Source organism: Miniopterus natalensis, chromosome 17 (genome assembly GCF_054644295.1).
Source record: "Miniopterus natalensis isolate mMinNat1 chromosome 17, mMinNat1.hap1, whole genome shotgun sequence".
NCBI lineage: Eukaryota > Metazoa > Chordata > Mammalia > Chiroptera > Miniopteridae > Miniopterus > Miniopterus natalensis.
The window spans coordinates 22,397,872-22,417,779 of NC_142097.1; the positions used below are offsets into that span (position 1 = coordinate 22,397,872).

Sequence of the window (19,908 nt, forward strand, 5' to 3'; positions counted from 1 at the left end):
CGTCTTAATCTCTCTGAGGCTCGGAGCCTTCTTTTGTAAGTGACAGTGATCAGACCCAGCTCATAGGATCACGGTGATGACTAGACAAGATCATGTCAGTGGGGAGATAAGAGGAGCTTTGGAAACCAGGTCCACTCCTAACAGTTGCAGGGCCTGTGGCAAGAATGGAGGTCCACCTGCATGTGTCTGAACACTTAAAGAGCTAAAAACCAAGTTTAACTCTTAAATGTGTTTCATCTGGGTAGGATGGATTCAGAAAAGAGACCATGCAGGTCCTGGAAGAAGACTTGGAAATTTCTGGATCCCACGTGGCATAGTTAGAAGGTAAGGCTTTGGCTCCACGTGAGCTCATCCCCACGCGTTGCTTGCCCCATGGAAAGGGATATGGTTGGAGGAAGATGAGCACTCAGTTCAGGGGCCCCTTTTGCTCTAAACTCTAAAGTGATGGTGAGTAGAGGGATTACTTTGGTTATTTCTCCCCCACACACACCTTGTCTCTCTGATTCTACTCTCTTTTCAATTTTCCTTGGGAAGAACTTAGGGCTCATTTACACACCAGCCAGTCAGAGAAGTGGGATGCCTTTGGGAACAGATGAACCAGGATGCCAGGAGCTCTTGGGAATGGCCCAAAGCCTCTTCTGGCCTCAGTGCTGCTAAGCATCTCCCTTCCCACGTCTCTGGAAGATTCAGAAGCTTGTAATTTATTGTCTGAAAACAGAGAATCCTTAGAACCTTAGACAAGAGCATGGACAAGAACCTGGGTGTGGGGGGAGAGTGCACGAAACACAATGAAAAATGGGCGAGGACATTTGGAGAGACATGGTGATGCCCACCTGGGCAGGAGATGCAGGTCCAAGGCTGGGCTCAAAGTCGTCTGTCCCACTTCCCACACCCGACGAGGTAGCACACCCCGGCCCTGGTGAGCCTGGAGTAGAGAGAAAGAGGCCGCAGAGAGCAAGGCAGAGAGGACTGGAGTCTGGACTGAGGGTCAAGAATCAGGATCCTGGGCCTGGCTGAAGGGATGGTGAGATTTAGGGGCAAAGAACATGGATTCCAAGATCCCAGACCTATGACCAGCTCTACTAATCCCAGCTACCACCTGTCTGAGCTCAGGCAAAGCCCCCTTCCTCTCTGAGCCTCAATTTACTCATCCTTAAAATGGGGATAATGATGTTTTCCTCACAGAGCGGTGGTGATGCTTTAATTAGATAAAGTTCGAGATATGCTTCGCACTGCGCCCACCATGGAGAAAATGATGAATAAATGTTAACCATGCAATTGTTACTATGATCATGGTGCCTGGAAAACGTCAGTCAAATGCTAGTTGAACTTGCATGACCTTCAGGGCATAATGTCCCATTTAAGGGTCTCCGTTTTTTCATCTGAAGAGTTTCTTTTATTCTCTAGAAACATTTCACTGTCAATGCCCAGAGTTCCCCTGACACAAATAATAGTTAACATTGCAGAGCATGCAGGGGGGGGCTGTCCTTACACTTCACACATATGACATCACGTCATCCTCCCAGGCACCTTCGAGGCGCCTTCTCTTAGTCTCCATTTGGCAGGTGAGGAGCCCTGGATATAGAAGGCGTGGGGGATTTGCCCATGTCACACAGCAAGGCCCATCCTTCAACTTCGCACCCGTTATCCCTCTGTCCAGGGGGCCTTGCCTCTCCTGGAGCCACCAGGCGGTGCGTTCTCACTGAACCCACTGGTCAGTCCACCGACTTTCCCCACACCGAACTAGTTATAAGGCCAAATTGGTCCTTTTGGCACTTGAGTCAATGATCCTGCCTCAACATGTTTAGATTTTCTGACAGTGACATGTCCCTCAGCCTCTGGGCCTGAATCAGTGGTAGGAAATACTGATTTTGAATTAAAATGAGAAAACGACCATTCCTGAGGTCACTGACATCATCTTAACCAAAGACGTTGGCCCACCTTGTCTCATGGGGTCGTTGCCATCACACAGAGAGATACGCAGGTCTGAGACTGTCACCCCATTTCATAGATGAAGGAACCTAGCTAGGGGCAGAGAGTTGCCACCAGTTGCCTGGGATTACACAGCCTGCTGGCGGTGAGGGCAGAGGCAAGATTTGAACCCAGGGTTCTTGATGCCCAGGCCATTCTGCTGGTAACATCCTCAGCGGCCCGGAGCCCCTAAGGGTGGGAATCACTGCAAAGGGTGGGAACGGCTGCAGACCATTTGGCCGGGCCTCTGCCATTTGCTCTGCCTTTTGGCAGTGGTCTGCGGGGTACATTAAGCGTTCCTTTCTGAGTTGTTTGTGGGCAGGAGAAGCCTGGAAACTGCAAGGAACGAAGGCACCTGGCTCCCCGAGGACACTTTCAGAGTCCGTCTCCTCACCTTGTTTATTTGTAAAATGGGAACACAGACACAACGGCTGTATGTTTTACATTAAACCAAATAGGAACTTGTGGCATTTCTGTCTGCACTTGAGACATGTTTATACTGCTGGGTCCATTATGAATCTGTTTAATATCCTCTGAATTCTCCGAGTCCTTCCATCTCTGCAGCCAGGAAGTGGGTAATGTGCGCACAGGGAAGAAATTTCCAGGCGTTCAGACCTTTAGGTAAATTAGGACTTTTTTTTTTAAGGGGGAAAAGCCTGTTGCAGAAAAATTAAATTCTTCCTGTTCAAAATGGTTTTTCCAATGATCATTTCCTTGTAGGAAATTGCTTAGGTCCTAGAGAGATGCCAAGGAAGCCAGAAGCTACAGGAGCCTGTGGCCCACACTGATCAAAGCAGTGTCCCTTTGCTTTGGAGAGCTGGGGATAGGGACATGGAGGTGAGTGACCCTCCAGGGCTGAGAAAGACTTCGGGGACCACAAGAAGATCAAGGTCGCCTGAGGGCTGCCTTGCCTGCTGGGAGCTCCTAGGAAGCCGGGATCAGACGAATCCTGCCGGATTGGGAGCAGGCTTCCCACAGGACTGCTGGCAGGAATAGCTCTCTGCTTGCTGGCAGAACAGAGAGGTATTATTTTAGGGAGAAAAATGAGATTCTTGTTATTGCTTATTCCTCCTGCAGAAATGTTGGTGTGTCCCAGCCAGGGCCAAGATGAGAGGCGAGTCAGTGCCAACAAAAGAGTGAGCTCATCACATGTGGGGATGCGAGGTGTTTCCAGCAAGGCTGTGTGGAAAAAAAGCTCAGGCTCGGAATCCCAAACCCCTGGTCAAAGCAAAACCCTTTGACCTTCCCATTGCCTCCCCCTTCTATCAGCTAGTCCACCCGTCATCTTCGTTCTCCATCATTCCACTCCAACGTTATCTGAGCCCACTCCCATTTGTTCTTTCTACCTTCTTGCATCTCTGACCAAATACTCCTCCTCAGCACCCTTGAGTGTCTGTGTGTGTTCTTGCTTAGAGACTTCGTGAAGGGAAGAGCCCAGGCTTTGGAGTCTGAGAGGCCTCAGTTCAAATCCCAGCCCCACCACTTACTGGCTGTGTGGTGTTGGACAAGGGCCTTCACCTCTCTGGGCTCTGCGGTCTCGTCTTTATCATATTATCTTGCTGCTAGATGAGAAAGCAGATGGGGAAATACCTAGGGCACAGTAGATGCTCATTTAGTATTTCCTTCCTCCCTTCCTTCCTGTGGAAGCAAAAGATGTTGTATAATGAAGCAGTTGTAAGTCTTTGGGATTTACAAATGTCAAATTCCACAGGACTCTGGGAAATATGGGGTCACGGGTAATTTTTTGTGCTTATCACCAGAGTCCTGGCATGGCCTAGGGTTGACACAAGCCACTCTGAACTGCACCCAGAATTAAGAAGAGGGGTTCCAAGGAACTAGAGGAAATTTCCCTGATCTTGTCCAAAAAAGAAATGGTGTGGCCAGGAGCCCAGGCCAGAGAGGGCAGGAAACAAGTTGATGCTAGTTGGACAGAAGCAGTCAGAGAGCTGGGGAGCAAGAAACTCCATAAAGTGGCCACAAAGTTGTACCAGTTGGAAATTCTGAAAGGTGAGGTGAGTAATGAGTCACCTATGGTAGGACCCAGAGCTCTAAATGGCATTTTGGCTGCCTCAGGCAAGGGCCTGGAACACACCCTCAAGCCGACTCTGATTTTCCATCTGTGAATCACGAAGAGAGTGTTATTAACAATGGGCCTCTGGAAGCTTCCTATGGAAGAGCCAGATCCCTTTGTTTCTCTGTGGCTAAAGGAGTACTTGTGCAATCAGTATGTAAGTTCTGCAACATTTATAATTTTATCACTTTCTGGAATTATCTTTTTAAATTTCTCATCCTCTAAATTTCTAGTCCCATGGGCAAAAACCCCAGTGGGCCTGCCCTGGTCATGGCTGTGGTGGGGTGAGGTATCCCTGTGATAGAAACTGAACAGGTTTATGCTTAGCTTCCTGGATTTTACTTCTCCTTTGACTTCTCTTTGTAGTTCATGAAATCTTTTTTGTTTTCTTTCTTTTTTTTAAATCCATGCTGTCTCAGTTTTGTTAAGGAAAATTAAGAAAAGAGATTTGGACCCAAACTTTGGTGAATGAGGGACAAAGGGTGGACCAGAAGTCTTTAGGGGCTGGAGTGGGGGGTGACAAAGGGACCGTAAGCAAATGACCTTGTATGGGTTAAGGTACAAGCTAAGATGCTGCAACAAACAAAAGTACAGCAGAGGAGAGAGTTTCACTTTTCTCTAATGCTATGGACAAGGGCCAGACAAGAAGCCAGGGGAAACTCCAACAGCTTGTCTGGGTACCGAGATTCCTTCCACTGTGTGCTCCTGTCATTCCTCAGGGTCTTGTCATCCAGGTGACCCCACACTCCAGCCCAAGACACGGAGGACAGAGAAGGGAGGACAGGCAGCTTCCTCATACAGTCGTCATCAGAAAGTACTGTAGCTCAGCCCTGGCAGGTTCGATTCCCCGTCAAGGCACATACCTAGGTTGCGGGTTCGATCTCCAGTTGGGGCGCGTATGGGAGGCAACTAATCGATGTTTCTCTCTCACATCAGTGCTTCTCTCTCTCTCCGTTTCTCTCTCTCTAAAACCAATAAAAAGAACATGTCCTCAAGCGAATATTAAAAAAAAAAAAAAAAAGAATCAACCAATGAATGCATAAATAAGTGGAACAACAAATTGATCTCTCTTCTTTCCCCTCTCTCTCTAAAATCAATCAATAAAAATAATTTTTAAAAGTACTGTAGCTTTTCTGCTTCACCAGTTTGGCCTCGGCTTAGGCACAGGGCCACATCCCTGTGGAAGGTGCAGGAGAGGGGGAAGCTGAGCACAGGGCTGTGCAGAATGGGACGGCCAGGTCAGCTCTCCTCTGCTCCCCTTTGCTCCCAGCCCCCACCCCCAGCCCACCTAGCCATCCAGAAACCGGAGGCCTGGTCCAGGGCGAGTGTTAGACCCCAGGACATGCTACAGAAGCAGCTGTGAATCACAGTTACTGCACTTTCATAACAACCACCAATACTTACTGAGCACTTAGTAGGTGCTCCAGCACCAGAGGAAAGGCACAGTCTCCTGGAGACGACACTCAGCAGACAAGGGGTAATAACAATAAGACCCAACCTAAAAGTACATCTGTGACTCTGGACAAATCGGGTACCCACACTGAGCCTCAATGTCCTCATCTTTCAAATAACATCCATCTCACAGGGCTTGGGGAAGATTTGACAGGAGCAGATATGTAGCAAGTCTGGTACAGTGCCTGGCACAAAGTAAGCAGCAATCAATAGGAGGCGTCCTTAGCTCACCTAACTTGCGTGAGGCAAGTGGTAAAACCAGATGGAGGGTGCAGGGTTGTAGTGGGTAGTTGAAAGAGCTCAGGCTTAAAGCCCAGCTCTGCCCCCTGCCCATTGTGTAAACCTGGGCCAAGTGCCCACCAGGAGGAGCAATGGGACAGGGACAGGGCAGATGCTGATGATTTGCATTACTGGACTTTTAGGTTTTGCTAATTAGTGTCCCTACCATACCAATGGACACCTTTTATTTTTTAATATGTTTTTATTGATTTCAGAGAGGAAGGGAGAGAGGGAGAGATAGAAACATCAATGATGAGAATCATTAATTGGCTGCCTCCTGCACGCCCCCTACTGGGGCTCAAGCCCGAAACCCGGACACATGCCCTGACTGGGAATCAAACCTCCATCTGGATCGTAGGTTGATGCTCAACCACTGAGCCACGCTGGCCGGGCGGACACCTTGCCTGTTGACTTTTTTTTCTTTTGAATTATTTCCTTTTGGACAAATTCAAAACCCTTTCTCCAACCCTTTCTGCAGTTGTCAGATTCCAAAAAATAGGTAGCTGTAAATCCCATAGCGGCTGAGGCCCAGGAGCTGCCTGCAGTGGGTGACCCACAGCTGCACATTCTAGCTGAGGCCTGTGTGCCAGAGGTGACATCATCAGGAAGGATGGGTTCTCAGCAGCAGGGACAGGAGTGGTGGGAGTAGCAGGACTTCTTGTCTCTTGGGATTGCTACCTCATCCTGAGGGGGAGGAAAATAGATACAAATGCAGAAGGCAAGCTTGCCAAGTGGTCCTTTGAGAACAGTCCAGAAAAGTTCCATGGGGGCACACATATTACATCTCAGAGGAGTTAGAGGGAGCCGAGCATTAGGGTTAGGGCCTCAGCCTTGGACTCTGCTGTACGAAAAGTGCACGAATGAGTGTGGAGAAAGACTGGAGAAAGAGGCAGGCAGGGTCCAAGATGGGGCCTCTCCACTGCATGGGTTTCAGGGGACCCTGAATTCCCCAGAATTATATGCAATAGCTTGCATGTATAATCCAGAGGGAAGCCGGAGTCAGACCCTACAAGGCAGATCACACACTGTTCCAACAAGAAGTGTCCTCAGAGGTTTTCAAACCCTTTCAGCCTCAGCACCCTATGTTCAAACAAAATCTTACAGGAAAACAGACAAAAGGAGGCAAGGAAGGCGGCAGGGAGGAGGAGGGGGAGCTTTGACCTCGAAGACCCCAGAGAGGCCCTGAGGACGGTGAAGCCCTTAAGACTCCAAAGTGTACACTTTGCAAAATCCCTGATCTAGCCTAAACAACTAACTTCACAGATGGGGGAAATGAGGCCCACAAAGAAGTGAGTTGCTCAAGTCGTCCAACTAGTTGTGACATCATCAGGACTAGAATGTAAGACTCTCAGGCTCCTGTGGCCAGGTCCGTACGCTTCTCTCTGCCTGGGAAAATGTGAAAACCATACACTCTGCCCCCAAACCTCAGAGTACTCAGTCCCTTCCACAGCCCACACACAGGGGCCTGGCTCTAGTCCTGTAAAACGCCCCCCATGCTAGCCCGGTGGCTCTTCTGGCCTTTCCGGGCAGGACACTGGGGATCTCCTCTGTCCAGGAGAGTGTTGTGGAGGAGGAGCTGGAAAACACTGCCTCACTCAGCTGGCAACACGTGTCCCGGCTGCATGTCATCTATCAGGGTCCAAGGAGAAGCCAGTGTCAACCTGGGGCTCGGGGCAGAGTCCCAAGACATCTCACTTTACAAGGATGGAATTTCACAACTTGTGTATTTTAATTAAATTTTTATTTTTATGGAATTTTAGCTAAAGTCCCCCAGTCCTGCAGCTTACTCATTGTTATTAAAAACCATGACCAAATGAGAAAGAAAAAAAAAGCTGTCCAAGCGGGGAAAATGAAGCCACTTTTTAGAAACTATCTGACCGCATTGTACACGTGAAACCCACTCCCAGCCTTCAGATGCTGATTCCGCCCCCATGACTTCACAGATCAGATTTTAAGTCTGTGGCTTATTGCTTTCTGAGCCTCCTGGGGCTTATAGGATTATTCTGGATTTAATCCTTTAATAATTTTTCCTCCCTCCTGTCTGAAGCCTGGTTTTCCAGCTGAAATCAGCCTGGGCGGAACAGCTTGCTTCCAGACTTGATGGACGCCCCTCTCTAACTGCTGTCCGCTGTTATTGTAAGAAAATTAAGGCAGGGGTTCTGCAGAAAGCTGACTGCTTCTGGGACTTACAAAGAGAAAGTTTCAGGGCCCTGTTCTGAAGCTCTAATGGAGAGGGGGAGGCAGCCATGCCAGGGCCTGTGCCAGAAGCCCAGCATACAATATCCTCTTTACTCCTTACGATGGCCTTGGAAGGAGGGTTATTTTCCCCATTTTACAGAATAAGAAACTGAGACTCGAAGACAACAAATAACTTAAGTTGACCCAGGTGTTAAGAGGCAGACCAGGCTTCCAGCTCTCCCAGTAGACTCAGGAGTCCCTGCTCTCTGAGCCACACCAGCCCCTGAGCACTGTTCCCCTCCACCCCAACCTGTTATCTCTTCCAGCTGTGGCTAGTCAGGGACACCCCTGGAATGGGGGCTGGGGGAGGAAACCCCTCATTCACCCAAGCAGCCCTGGTAATTAAAGTGTGAGTGGTGCCCCAAGCCGACCCCCCTCACCAACATACACTCCAAGATGAGCGGGTGCAACCCAGCTGAAAGCACCCTGACTGAGTGCCCACTGCAAACCAAGCCAGAGAACAGAGGCAGAGGAACCAATGAGGCTTCCCACCTGGGGCAGGAACCAAGCCCATAGCAAGCCATAACAAGCCATAGCAAGCCATAACATAACATAACATAACATAACATAACATAACATAACATAACATAACATAACATAACATAACATAACATAACATAACATAACATAACATGATGTTGCTACCATATGGGAGCCCAGGGGAGCCAGTGAGACTCTGACCTACACAGAGGTGGCCACATTTGGACTTAGCCTTGAATGGATTAGTTGCATGTTGATGAGCAGAGAAGGAACAGGCAAGCGCTGAGCAGAAGCAACAGCATGAGCAAAGGTGAGGCATGACAGAGGCGGTGCGTTTAAGAAACTATAGAAAATACAGTTCCAAGCGAGGAAGGGAGGGGGCAGCTACAGAGGTGATTCAGACATAGGAGGTGTCCTCACGGTTTAGGGCAGGGGGCGAGGTCTGGCCTGACTGTGTGGCTGGAGCATAAGGTAACGGGAAAGGGGGCTGGGATTTTGACCTAGCTCAAGGGAAGGCACAGGGTCCCCAGTATCCTTTCATCATCTGACATTCACAGGTCTCAGAAGGAGAAAATCAAGCTAAAATCCCGGCTCCTCATTTCTACTCCTGGCGTCTCTGGCTGGCCGCTGAATCATGGACCTCCTGTTTCAGGCTTTCTGGGAGACCTCCAGGGAGAAGGGTTTATGCACATTCACCTTGATCGGAATGATCCCCGCACATGACCCTGAGAGCCCCAATAACCAGCCCTCCTGCCCAGCAGCCCCGCCCTATGAAGATAGCAGCCAGGCCAAGGGCAGGCTCTGTCTGCTGCTTCCTCCCCTCAGTTGAGCTCTGCAACCAGCAAGTTGGTTCTACATCCACAGTTCATTCAATCAACAAACCTCCGGTGCACCACTTCACAGTACCATGTGCTATGCACTGTGCTAAGCACTGGGATATAGAGATGAAAACTTCTACTGAGAGGGCTGGGACTGTCTGAAAGGACAAATAAACAGGTGATTGCAACCCAGCAGGGTAAGTTTTATCGATGGAGATGGTCACAAGGGGGTATAGTAGCATCAGTATCTCCGGGGACCCCTTAGAAATTCAAATTTGCAGGTCCTGCTCCAGACCCACTGATTGGGAAACTGAGGGAGGGCCTAGCAATCTGTGTTATAACAAATCTTCCAGGTAATTCTGATGCAGGCTCATGTTTGAGAATCAATGAGCTGCAGGAATAAAAAAGAGAGGGTATTACTTAACCCTGAATGGAGTGATGGAGAAGGTTTCCTGGAGGAAGAAACTCCTGCAGCGAATCTCAAGAACAAGGAGCCAGATGAAGGGGTAAAGAGTCCTCTAGGTGGATGAAGCTGTGTTTGCAAGAGCACAGGGGAGGGGGCCTCTGGGTATTTTCAAAGAACTACAGGGGTGGAGAGTTGGCAGACCAGTCAGCTAGAGAAGCTGGAAAAGAGATAGGAAAAAATAAAAGATCTCAGAATTTCTGATAGAAGGAAAGCAAGGAAGAGAGTTGAGGTGCGCGGTGGCCCCCATGCAGTAAACAACCCATCCAGAGCGGCCATGTGGGACAGATAACTCCAAGGGCTTCCAGCCCCCCTGGCCTCGGAAACCCTTTGGTTAACCAAAACGGCATGACCTCATGTGTTATGGCTGCAAAGGCACGGGGGAGGCCAAATCCGGTGTTTGTATTGAAATTAATTGGGGGCTTCGTGGATGATGAAGGCTCTGAGGAATGCACAGGCTCCCGATGCGATCCCGCGCACAATGGTGTCGCTTACGACCACCGCGGGCCCCCAGCGACTCACATCTGCACGTCCACAGCCCTTCCTGATGAAATAATAATCACAGACAGATATGAATATTTTAAATTCAAAGCAGATATCTACCAGACACTTGGGATGGGGAGGGCTCCGGTAAGCACCCCCAGAGCTATTTTTAGCCCAGGAAAGGGAGCCCCCATTTTACCAGGGCAGCCACTTGTCAATCAGGAAAATCCCAGGGCTCACCCCCAGCCCTGATTTATGGTGATTCAGAGGGGAGATGCTGCCAGGAACAGGGCTGGGGCCAGGAAAATTTCATCTGTCTGGAATCCGACAGGAAAAAAGAGGCCTGGAAATTTCAGAGGAAGCCGGGATCTGTGCCGGTTACAGCGCCTCTGTTTGTGTTCACTCAGCTGGCTCCTGTTAGCGAGTTAAGGGTCCGCTGAGGAAAAGCATCAGGCCAGGTTTTTCCATCACTGCAGAACCTTGAGCTTGATCCCCAGGCAGCGGCTGCTCTTGCGACCCCTGACCCCAAACAACAGGAGCCTTCACCAGGTTTCCCTTGGCCCCCAGTCCTGGGCTCTATCTTAAATCAACATCTTTGTCTTTTTCTTCTTTCTCTTACTTAAAAAAAAAAAAAAAAAGCAAAGTGATTCTATCTTTTTTGTTGTTTGCTTAATCAGATTTTAGCACACTCAAAAAGCAGGGTTCAATATGAACACTAATTAATTCAATTTAGTTTTAATTTCCTCCCCTGGAGTGGCCGAGCTCTCCCAAAGTGGCCTTCTCATTTGTTCTCCCTGGTGCTGGAGCGCCACGAACCCTAACTTCCAAGCCTGATGCTATGAGCTCTGCAATGAAGCCAGGGGTTAGGGCTCTGTTCAAAATCTTGCTGTGTGACAAAGTCTAAAGGGGCAAACAAGATTATGTATTTTCTATTCATGCATTTATTTTTATTCGCTCAGAGCCTATTCTGTGCCAGTCCCCATACTGGGGGTGTGGGGATGGGGCGGAGAGGGGTGGACATAAAACAGGCATGACCCTCCCTGGAGCTCACAGTTTGGTTGGGACACTGCCCTGTAAATAACTACAGTGCAGAGGAACACACAGTATAACCAAGGTTAGCAGAGGAGAGTCATGAAGCAGAGAGAAGTCCCTTGGATTGGTCCAGAAGGTAGACAAGAGGGGACAAGGCATCCAAAGACGTGTGCAAAGGGTAGAGGGAAAGGGAAAGAAAGGGTACATACACACTCATATCCCGAAGAGGCTGGTATGCCTGGAGCATAGATAGGATCCAAGGGCTGGGCTGGCTCAGGAAAAGGGTTTGTTTAGAGTGTTGGGACTCACGTCCAGAGCCCTGGAGAGTTTATTTAGGGAACACTGGGGTCAGATGTGCATTTCGTGCAGGTGACTGCGTTGGCACTGTGGAATCTGGGATGCAAAGGGGTGAGGCTGGAGGCAGGAGGACCAGTCAAAAGAGAAGACAGGGGCTGATACGGCAGGGCAGTGGGGATGGAAGGGAGGGCAGGGTTTAGAAGACATTTAGAATCCCAATTCCGTTACCCTCAGTGGTGGGTCGATGGTAGCTGTTCAACAATGAAATACCAATGGGTGAGGGGAGACTTAGCTTCTGAAAGAACCCAGATTGAGGGAACCCACAATCTCTGAAGGGAAGGAAGTGTCCAGGCCTGCAGCTACTTCATGCAGGCTGCTTGAGACTCTGCTCAGCCAGGGACCCAGCAGAAATGAGCCCCAGGGGCCAGGCACTGACCTGCAGCTTGCCCATCTCGGAAGCCAAGTTTTCCAGGACACTGGAGAAAGCCCTGAGAGGCCAGTGAGGCACTTTCCTGGGGAACAAAATTTAAGGGGAGTCCCTAAAACTCAGAAATCAAGATAGATAATATTTTTATTGTTGACAGTATTAGATGCCCCCATTTCCTCCCCTTACCCCCCTCCACCCAGAAGATAATATTTTAATGCAGTATTTTAAGTCAAAATTAATGCAAAAACTCACAATGAACAAAATACACAAATTTCAAAAGAAACAAGATTGAACCTTCATTACTCAATGCCCTGCCTCATCCACCTCACCTTAATCCCAGCCCTGGTTCCAATAAAACTTTATTTTAAAAAGCAGACAGCCAGTGCATGAGCTATAGCTTACTGATTTTTTTAACACTGTGTTAAATTTTATTTCTCTTGATTACTGAGTTTTGTTGATGCCCCATTACATTTTGGGCCTGTGGCAAGTACCTCACTCCTCTCACCCTAGACTTGGGCCTGCCCCAGAGGGCCCCTTCCTGGAATACAAGCCTCATTGAAAAGACCTCTTGCCTGCAGAGAACATGTCTGTGTGAATTTGGCTTGAGAGAGCTCTGAACCTACGTGTATTGAGGGCTCCATGTGGTCAGCAACTCCTAACCAAGGGGCCCTGCAGACCCTGGACCCTGTCGCTTGGAAAACCTGATGATGCCATGCACCTGAGAACAGTTGTGCAAGCTCTTAAACTCAGTTGCCTCATCTGCAAAATGGGAAGAAGGATATTCATGTGTTGTTTTTCATTTCAAAGACATCTCAGTCGGCCTAACCCTGAACCTTTTCTACACCTAACCCTCCAACCCTCCGAGCCCACAGCATGTGCTGGGCACTGTCTCGGGAAGATGGAGATAAATAACACGTAAGAAATGTATTCCCAGCCCCTAGTCATCACTGCAGTTTATACCCACAGATTAGAAAGAGCTAGGTCGGTCCAAACAGACCAAAATCATTCATCCATTGTTTGTTCACTCATTCATTTCTTCAATAATAGACACCCACTGGATACCTATATATGCCAGGCGCTGCCAGGCATTGGGTGAATCAGATGTGCTCCTTGGCCTCAAGACCCTTATAACCTAGCAGAGTCAGATAGACATAGAAAAGTAACTGCCATCTGGAGTGATGTGTGCTCTTTAGAGACAAATAAATATGGGAATTTAGAGAGGACAACTATTTAAGTGACGGTAGGGGAAGGTTTTGCAGAGCATGGTCTTGAATTCCTTACAAATAAAATTGTGCCATGCAGACGGACTAGAACTTTTCCGGCAAGTTCTCATCTTAGTTTGTTCAGACTGCTATAACAAAAATACCATAGGCTAGGCAGGTGGCTTATGCACAACAGAAATTTATATCTCACAGTTCTGGAGGCTGAGAAGTACAAGATCAAGGTGTCACCAGACTTGGTGTCTGGAGAGGACCCACTCCCTGGTTCATAAATGGCTATCTTTTACTATGTCCGGTTGTGGCCAAAGAGCAAGGGAGCTCTCTGGGGGCTCATTTAAAAGGACACTAATCTCATCATGAGGGCATTGCCCTCATGACCTTATCACCTCCCAAAGGCTCCACTTCTAAACACTATGAAACTGGGGACTGGGATTTCAACATGAATTTTCGGGGACACAAATATTTAGCCCATAGCAGACTTGTATGTGCCAAGGCAGAGCATGAAAGAAGAGAGTGTGATTAGAAACCAGGAGAGGCATGGATGGCTGGGCAAAGCGTGCAAGAGAGGGAGCGTCGGGAGAAGGAAGTAGTAAGATAAACTTGGCACAGGCCAAGAAAAGCCCTGTATGCTAAGATAAAAATTTAGATTTTATTTTGTTGGCAATGGGAAGCCATTGGAAGCTTTCAGGCAGAAAACGGCATTTTCAGTCTGTTTTTAGAAAGAGAATGCTGGCAGCCATGGAGAGCAGGGATTAAAGCTGGAAGTATCTGGAAACCGAAAAGTCAGTTGGGGTATTTTGCAATAATCCAAGGGAGAAATGACAAAGGCCTAAACCAAGACTGTGTGGTAGGGATGCAAAGCAAGGACTGGAGTTAAAGAGATTTCTCGTAAGAAGGTATATAAGTTGGTGGCTAGGTAGATGTACAAGGTGAGAGAGAGGGAGGAATCTAAGTTGATTTCCAGGATTCTGATTTGGGCAATTGTGCATCAGCAACAGCAAACAAAACAGGAAAGTACAGGAGCAGGGGCAAGTTGGGGAGCAGAGCATGTGCTCAGCTTTGGACTTGACTCTGAGTGAATGGGAAATGTTCAGATGAAATGACCAGATGAGATACGATGGGATCAGGGATGAGAAAAAGTTTAGGCTAGAGATATTGCTGTGTAAGCAATATGGGCTCAGAGCTGAGCCAAAGAGAGGCTTTAGAGAGAGAAGAGAGCTGAAGATGAGAGCCCGGCAGAGGAAGGGTAGAAGGGACTGAGGAAGACCAGGGGCCATGAAGAAGATCTGGGAGGAGGAAGGGCAGGAGTGACATCCAGGGGACCAGGAATAAACTAAAGGAGGAGTAAGGGTCCCACACAGCAGAGCAGTAAGGTCATTAAGAGGGAACCAAACCGTAGTCTAAAGGCAAGGTCAGTGGTGACTTCAGTAAGAGCACCTTCAAAATCAACCCAAATCTCTGTCTCCTTTAAACCCGTGGGCTACCACATCTGCTTCCACGGAATGGTGGGAAGGACGTTGAGGAGTTCATGGGAGGGGAGGAAGTGGTCAGATCCTTCAAGAAAGTCTGGGGATGGAGAGAGAAGGTGGTGTGTGTGGGACAGGTGGAGTCCGAGTCAGTGAGAAAGTGAGTAGATCTAATAGAGAGAGATTTGAGTAAGGATTTAGGATTAAGAGGAAAGGCAACAGAGAGAGAAGTGAGCCCGGCCGGGCGTGGCTCAGCGGTTGAGCATCGACCTAGGATCCAGGAGATCGAGGTTCAATTCCTGGTCAAGGCACATGCCCGGGTTGGGGGCTCGATCCCCAGTCGGGGGTATGCAGGACGCAGCTGATCAGAGATGACTCTCTCAACATTGATGTTTCTATCTCTCTCTCTCTCTCCCTCTCCCTTCCTCTCTCTGAAATCAATAAAGATATTTTTTTTAAAAAAGAGAGAGAGAGAAGTGATATCCCAACTGGGCTGCACAGGAGTCCCATGCTCAGGCCCCAACCTTAGAGGCCTTTGTTCAACTGGTTGTTTCAAATTCAATACTCATTTTCCCATGTGGTGCTTAGGTTTCCCAACCAGACCCCCAAAACTTATTTCACCCACAATCCACCAATACAAGTTATGCATGAGAAACGCATTGCTTGTCCCAGCTCAGAGCTCTACAGAATATCTCACCATCTTAAGGATGCTAGAAGGAGGCAACTGGGCTCCCGGGAGTGGATAAGATGGACCTATCTTCTGGTGTGGCTCATTTATCTGCAACGAACAGAGACTCACTTAAGTCACTGTAAGAAAAGTGGAGTTTGTGGCAAAGCTACATGTAGTCAGAATGCAAATGGAAAAACCAGAGAGAAGGTGGCAGCATTTAGCCCCTGTCTTGTGGTGGCTCTGTTTCTCTCTGGGCATCTGTTCCATTGTCTTCTCTCTCTCAGCCAGCTTCCTCCACTCTGGTTTTTAAGCTCCCTTCCAACTTTGGTTTGAATGAGGCTTTGGCTTTTTACCCCCAACCTCATGGAATCCCTAGCAGCTGTTATCCCAGCCGCTACCATATCTAGCTTCTGTTTCCCAGCTGAGCTTCAAAACAGGGATCTGATTGGCACAGATCCTGGTTCGGGCAAGGCCTTGGATCCCTAGTTAGTCTATAATTGCCTGTCTTTGGGAGCAGTTATATTGCCAGTCATTGGGAGCAGTGGTCTGGGACCTAGGGACCCAGAACAGCTCCACTATTTAAACTGGCACTTCCTACAGAGACTGGCATGAGGGATGGGCAGACAAGCACCCCAAAACCCATCTAGCACAATAAATCTGTGCTCCTCTCTAAACCTGCTGATATGGCCTGAATTGGAGGAATGACTGGCGGGTGGGGGGGGGGGGGTTTCAAACCACCATTCAAAGGTTTTTAAGGCAGCGACCACCTACTAATACCTCTGAGGTTATCACATACAGACCAGGGAGTGGATCTGCAGCAGATAATTATGAATGGGGATGGTGGCGAATGCCCGTGCTCCCTACACACCCAGAGATGAGAGGAGTTGCTCCCTTAATGCACTGGTGTCTGTGGGGTCAGGGGACCCCTGTGCCCAGTGCTCTCCTGCCTGCTGACTTGGTGCTGACCTTCTGCAGGCCTTTCCCTTCCAACAGTGAGAGGCCTTGGGAGACCTGGGGTGGAAGTCTGAGGGTGTGTCATGAACCTCTGACCGCAGGCCCACTCAGCAGGGTGTACTGTCCCCAACCGGGTGTGAAGGTCACTTAGGCTTTTCTGTCCATCCTAGCCTTCTCTTCCTCCCTCTCCTCCTACCTCCACCCAGCCCCTGACCAAAACAGACAGCATGCAGAGAGCTCTCCCCGAAGTCACTGGCTATCCTTTCAAAAATGGGAAGAACTCCAAAGCCAAATTCCAAATACCTTACCTCCCACATTCTCCCACAGCCCCACCAGCTTGTCCACCTCTTGGAGCAAAAGGAGTTAGAAACCCAAAGTGCAGAAAATGACATCAGCAGACATTGGTCAGAAACCTGCACACCAGAAGCGGAGCTGTTCGGTGGAGGGGCCAAAGAGCAGGGACCTTAACTGACCCGTGGTCCCGCCTGCATTCCAGCTTCTTTCTCCCCTGGCCCTTGGAGCCTCCAAAGCCTTAGCTGCACAGGAAGATCGTGTCTTCCTAAAGCAGGCAGAATGTTCACCTCTGCTATTAACAGAACATCCGGTAACATTTTAATTGAAAATTAACTCTAATTATTCCACCAGCTGACCAGGAATATAAGCAAAACCAAGACCAACTGTGACGCTGCAAATAGATACACACGTGGACAGATGGGGTGAGGGAGAGAGACAAAAGACTGAGGACCAATAACCAGGGAACCCAGGACAATCCTCCTACTCTCAGCTCAAATATTGTGTTTCTGCCTCTCAAGAGACCCCAGGCTACCACCTGAGACCCCCAAACACACTCACATACATCCTTTCCCACCTGCCCCTCTACTGTCCCCAGCCCTATACGGGCCCAACGATCACTGTTTCTTGTTCAGATCAGACCTGCTGTCATAAGGGTGGTGGTTGTTGTTTCAATAGAAGATTGAAGTTTATTTATCATATACACAAGTCATGTCTGACATTTGAGAAAATGCTATCTGCACAAAACACCATAGATTAAAAATACATAGTATTTGCGTTTTAATGCAATAATAGGGCCCCAGGATTCAAATAAGGAAGTCGGATTTCAGGTCTGCAGTACATAGTTCCTCGCTCCGCTACAAAGAACTACAGTGGAGGGAAACTTTGCTGGTGTACTTCTCGAGTCAAATACTCATGAATCTCGTATGCGTCTGTGGAGGAAGATACAATTTCTTCAGCATGTGCTCCAGTTTCTGAGCCTCGCACTTCAGGATCCTCACCAGTTCCCTCTTCAGAATCAAACTCCTGGGATCGGGTGACTTGGAGTTACCCAGAGGCTCTCCTCCGCCTCTCTGGCCTCCGCCACCTACTGTGCGCGCTGCTGCTCCTGCCAAACCTCGTTCTGCTTTTCCAGGCGGGCACTGTCACAGTCACATTCTTCTTGCGGTCTCCCGTTTTTCTGAAGTGCTTCACAGGGAGCCTTCCTCCGTTTTTCCGCCTCTTCTTTCCAACTGAGAGAATGGATTTTCCGTAACCATAAGATCGAATGCTTCTTGGGTAACTCCGCCAAGATCTTTATTTTCGCTGTGTGCTGGCGCGATAACTCCGGAGCTGGAAGTCTCAGATGTGAACTGGTCGTTCCAGCGTTTCCTCTTGGACAAGCCTTTAATCGACGCATTTGCTCTTCCCACAAGAGATCAGCTGCGGGAGGCTGATCGGTCGCAGAGTCCTTCTCGGGACAGGACTATTCTTCACGTGCCTTTGGGTCTCTTCTTGTTTCTGCTTCATACTGGGATTCATTGTGCGTGGGGACCCCACGGAGTCACCGGGGGACCGATTCCAACGAGAGGGAGCTAGCGGCTGCCGGGCAGCCCCCGCTTCACCTCCTGCCACCGCTCTCGCTCGCTGGAGGGGACCGCTCGGCCCCGCAGCCGCACCTGGCAAATCCCCCCCACCGGCGCCTGTCCCCACCTCCCCAGCCAGTAGATTTTAATGTTGCGAATCCAGGAGATGACCCGAGACTGTCCTTCACTCCCCACAGGTATGCAGTAGGGCGCAGAAGAGCCTGAGAAGCCACAAGAAACAAATTTGATGACATTCATTTACTGGAATATTTGGCAGGAAGAACCTTTGTTCTCACATAAAATCAACCCAGATAAATTATGAGGAAGAAAGCGACACTTGCACACACTTTAAAATAAAACACCATTCTCAAAATCATGTGGGCCGACTACGATGTGGTATCCAGGATTAGATCCTGGGACAGGAAAAGGACATTAATAGAAAAACTGGCAGCGTACAAATAGACTAGAGGTTAATTACTAGTAAGGCACAATGTTAATTTTTCCATTTTGACAAAAATATGTTGGTTATACAAGATGTTAACACGAGGGGAAAGTGGGTAAATGGTGTACAGGAACTTTTACTATCGTTGCAACTTTTCTAAAAATATAAAATTATTCCAAAATAAAATGTTTACTTTTAAAAAAAAATCATGTGGCTGCTTCTGGCTTCCTGCCCCCCACCCCCCACCCTCCCACCGCCACCACCACCAGGCAGCATGAGTTCACATTGCTCCAGCAGATTTACTTGAGTGGTGACCGCTGAGAACCGGGCAAGGATGGGCTGGGACCAGTGGCAGGATGTGTGGTCATGGGCAGGTCTGAGCCAGCTCCAACACTAGGGAATCAGTCTGCAGAACCACAGACAGACCAGAGCCCTGGAACTCCAGACCATTCCAGATCTCCAGGTCATTCGTTCATTTCATAAGTGTTTATCACAGCATGTGCCAAGCACCGAACTGGGCTGCTGTGAGAACAGGAACGAGGGGGAAGAGGGTCCCCGGTGCAAAGATGAGTAAGACCCAGAGAAACACGCAGCCTCCTCCCTTAAGGAAGCAGTGAGGGAAACAGATGTGCTCCCCACACAGTGACAATACCCGGCAGTGACTGGAGGGCAGGGATATGCGCAGAGCCTTCTGGGGTGATCAGGGAAGGCTTCACAGAGGAGGTGATATAAGCTCCAGCAACTGTAGCCTAGTTGTTCCCTGTGACCCAAAGATAACCACACCTGATCCTCTGGCTTGGGCAACTGGAAAGAGGAGCCAAGAAGTAGGGTGTTGCTCTCTGCAAATATCAAGTGCTGCAGGCATCATAAAATCATCATCATCATCACCACCACCATCAGACTCTGACGGCCCAGCGGGAGGTCCAGGCCCTGAAAAGAGCCCCGGGTGAGGAGAGCACAGGCATGGAGGAGGCCATTCCTACAGCTAGCAGGGCCACTTTGGGACAGCAGGGGCATGTTGACACAGCTGGGAAGAAAGTCTTCCTCTGCCTCATTAATCACTTCTGCACAGGAGCTCTGAGGGAGGGGCGCCCCAGGGGCACTGGGCTAGTTCTCACAGGGGCTCCTGGGGGTGGTGGGAGGGGGCCTGGCCTCAAGCCCAGAGCCAGAGGAAGGTTTGATGAGGCCAGGATGGCATGGAGAGAGGCTGCCAGGCCCCAGGGACCCCCAAGCCAGGGGATTTCCCAGCCAGGATGTTTGTCCAAAGAGCAGCAACCTTCCTGCCGGGA

General features: G+C 49.2%; 1 pseudogene; it reads right to left on the minus strand.

The window, feature by feature from the left end:
- Window positions 1–17,362: 17,362 nt before the first annotated feature.
- Window positions 17,363–18,133, minus strand: LOC107528860 (geminin pseudogene; annotated as a pseudogene).
- Window positions 18,134–19,908: the final 1,775 nt, after the last annotated feature.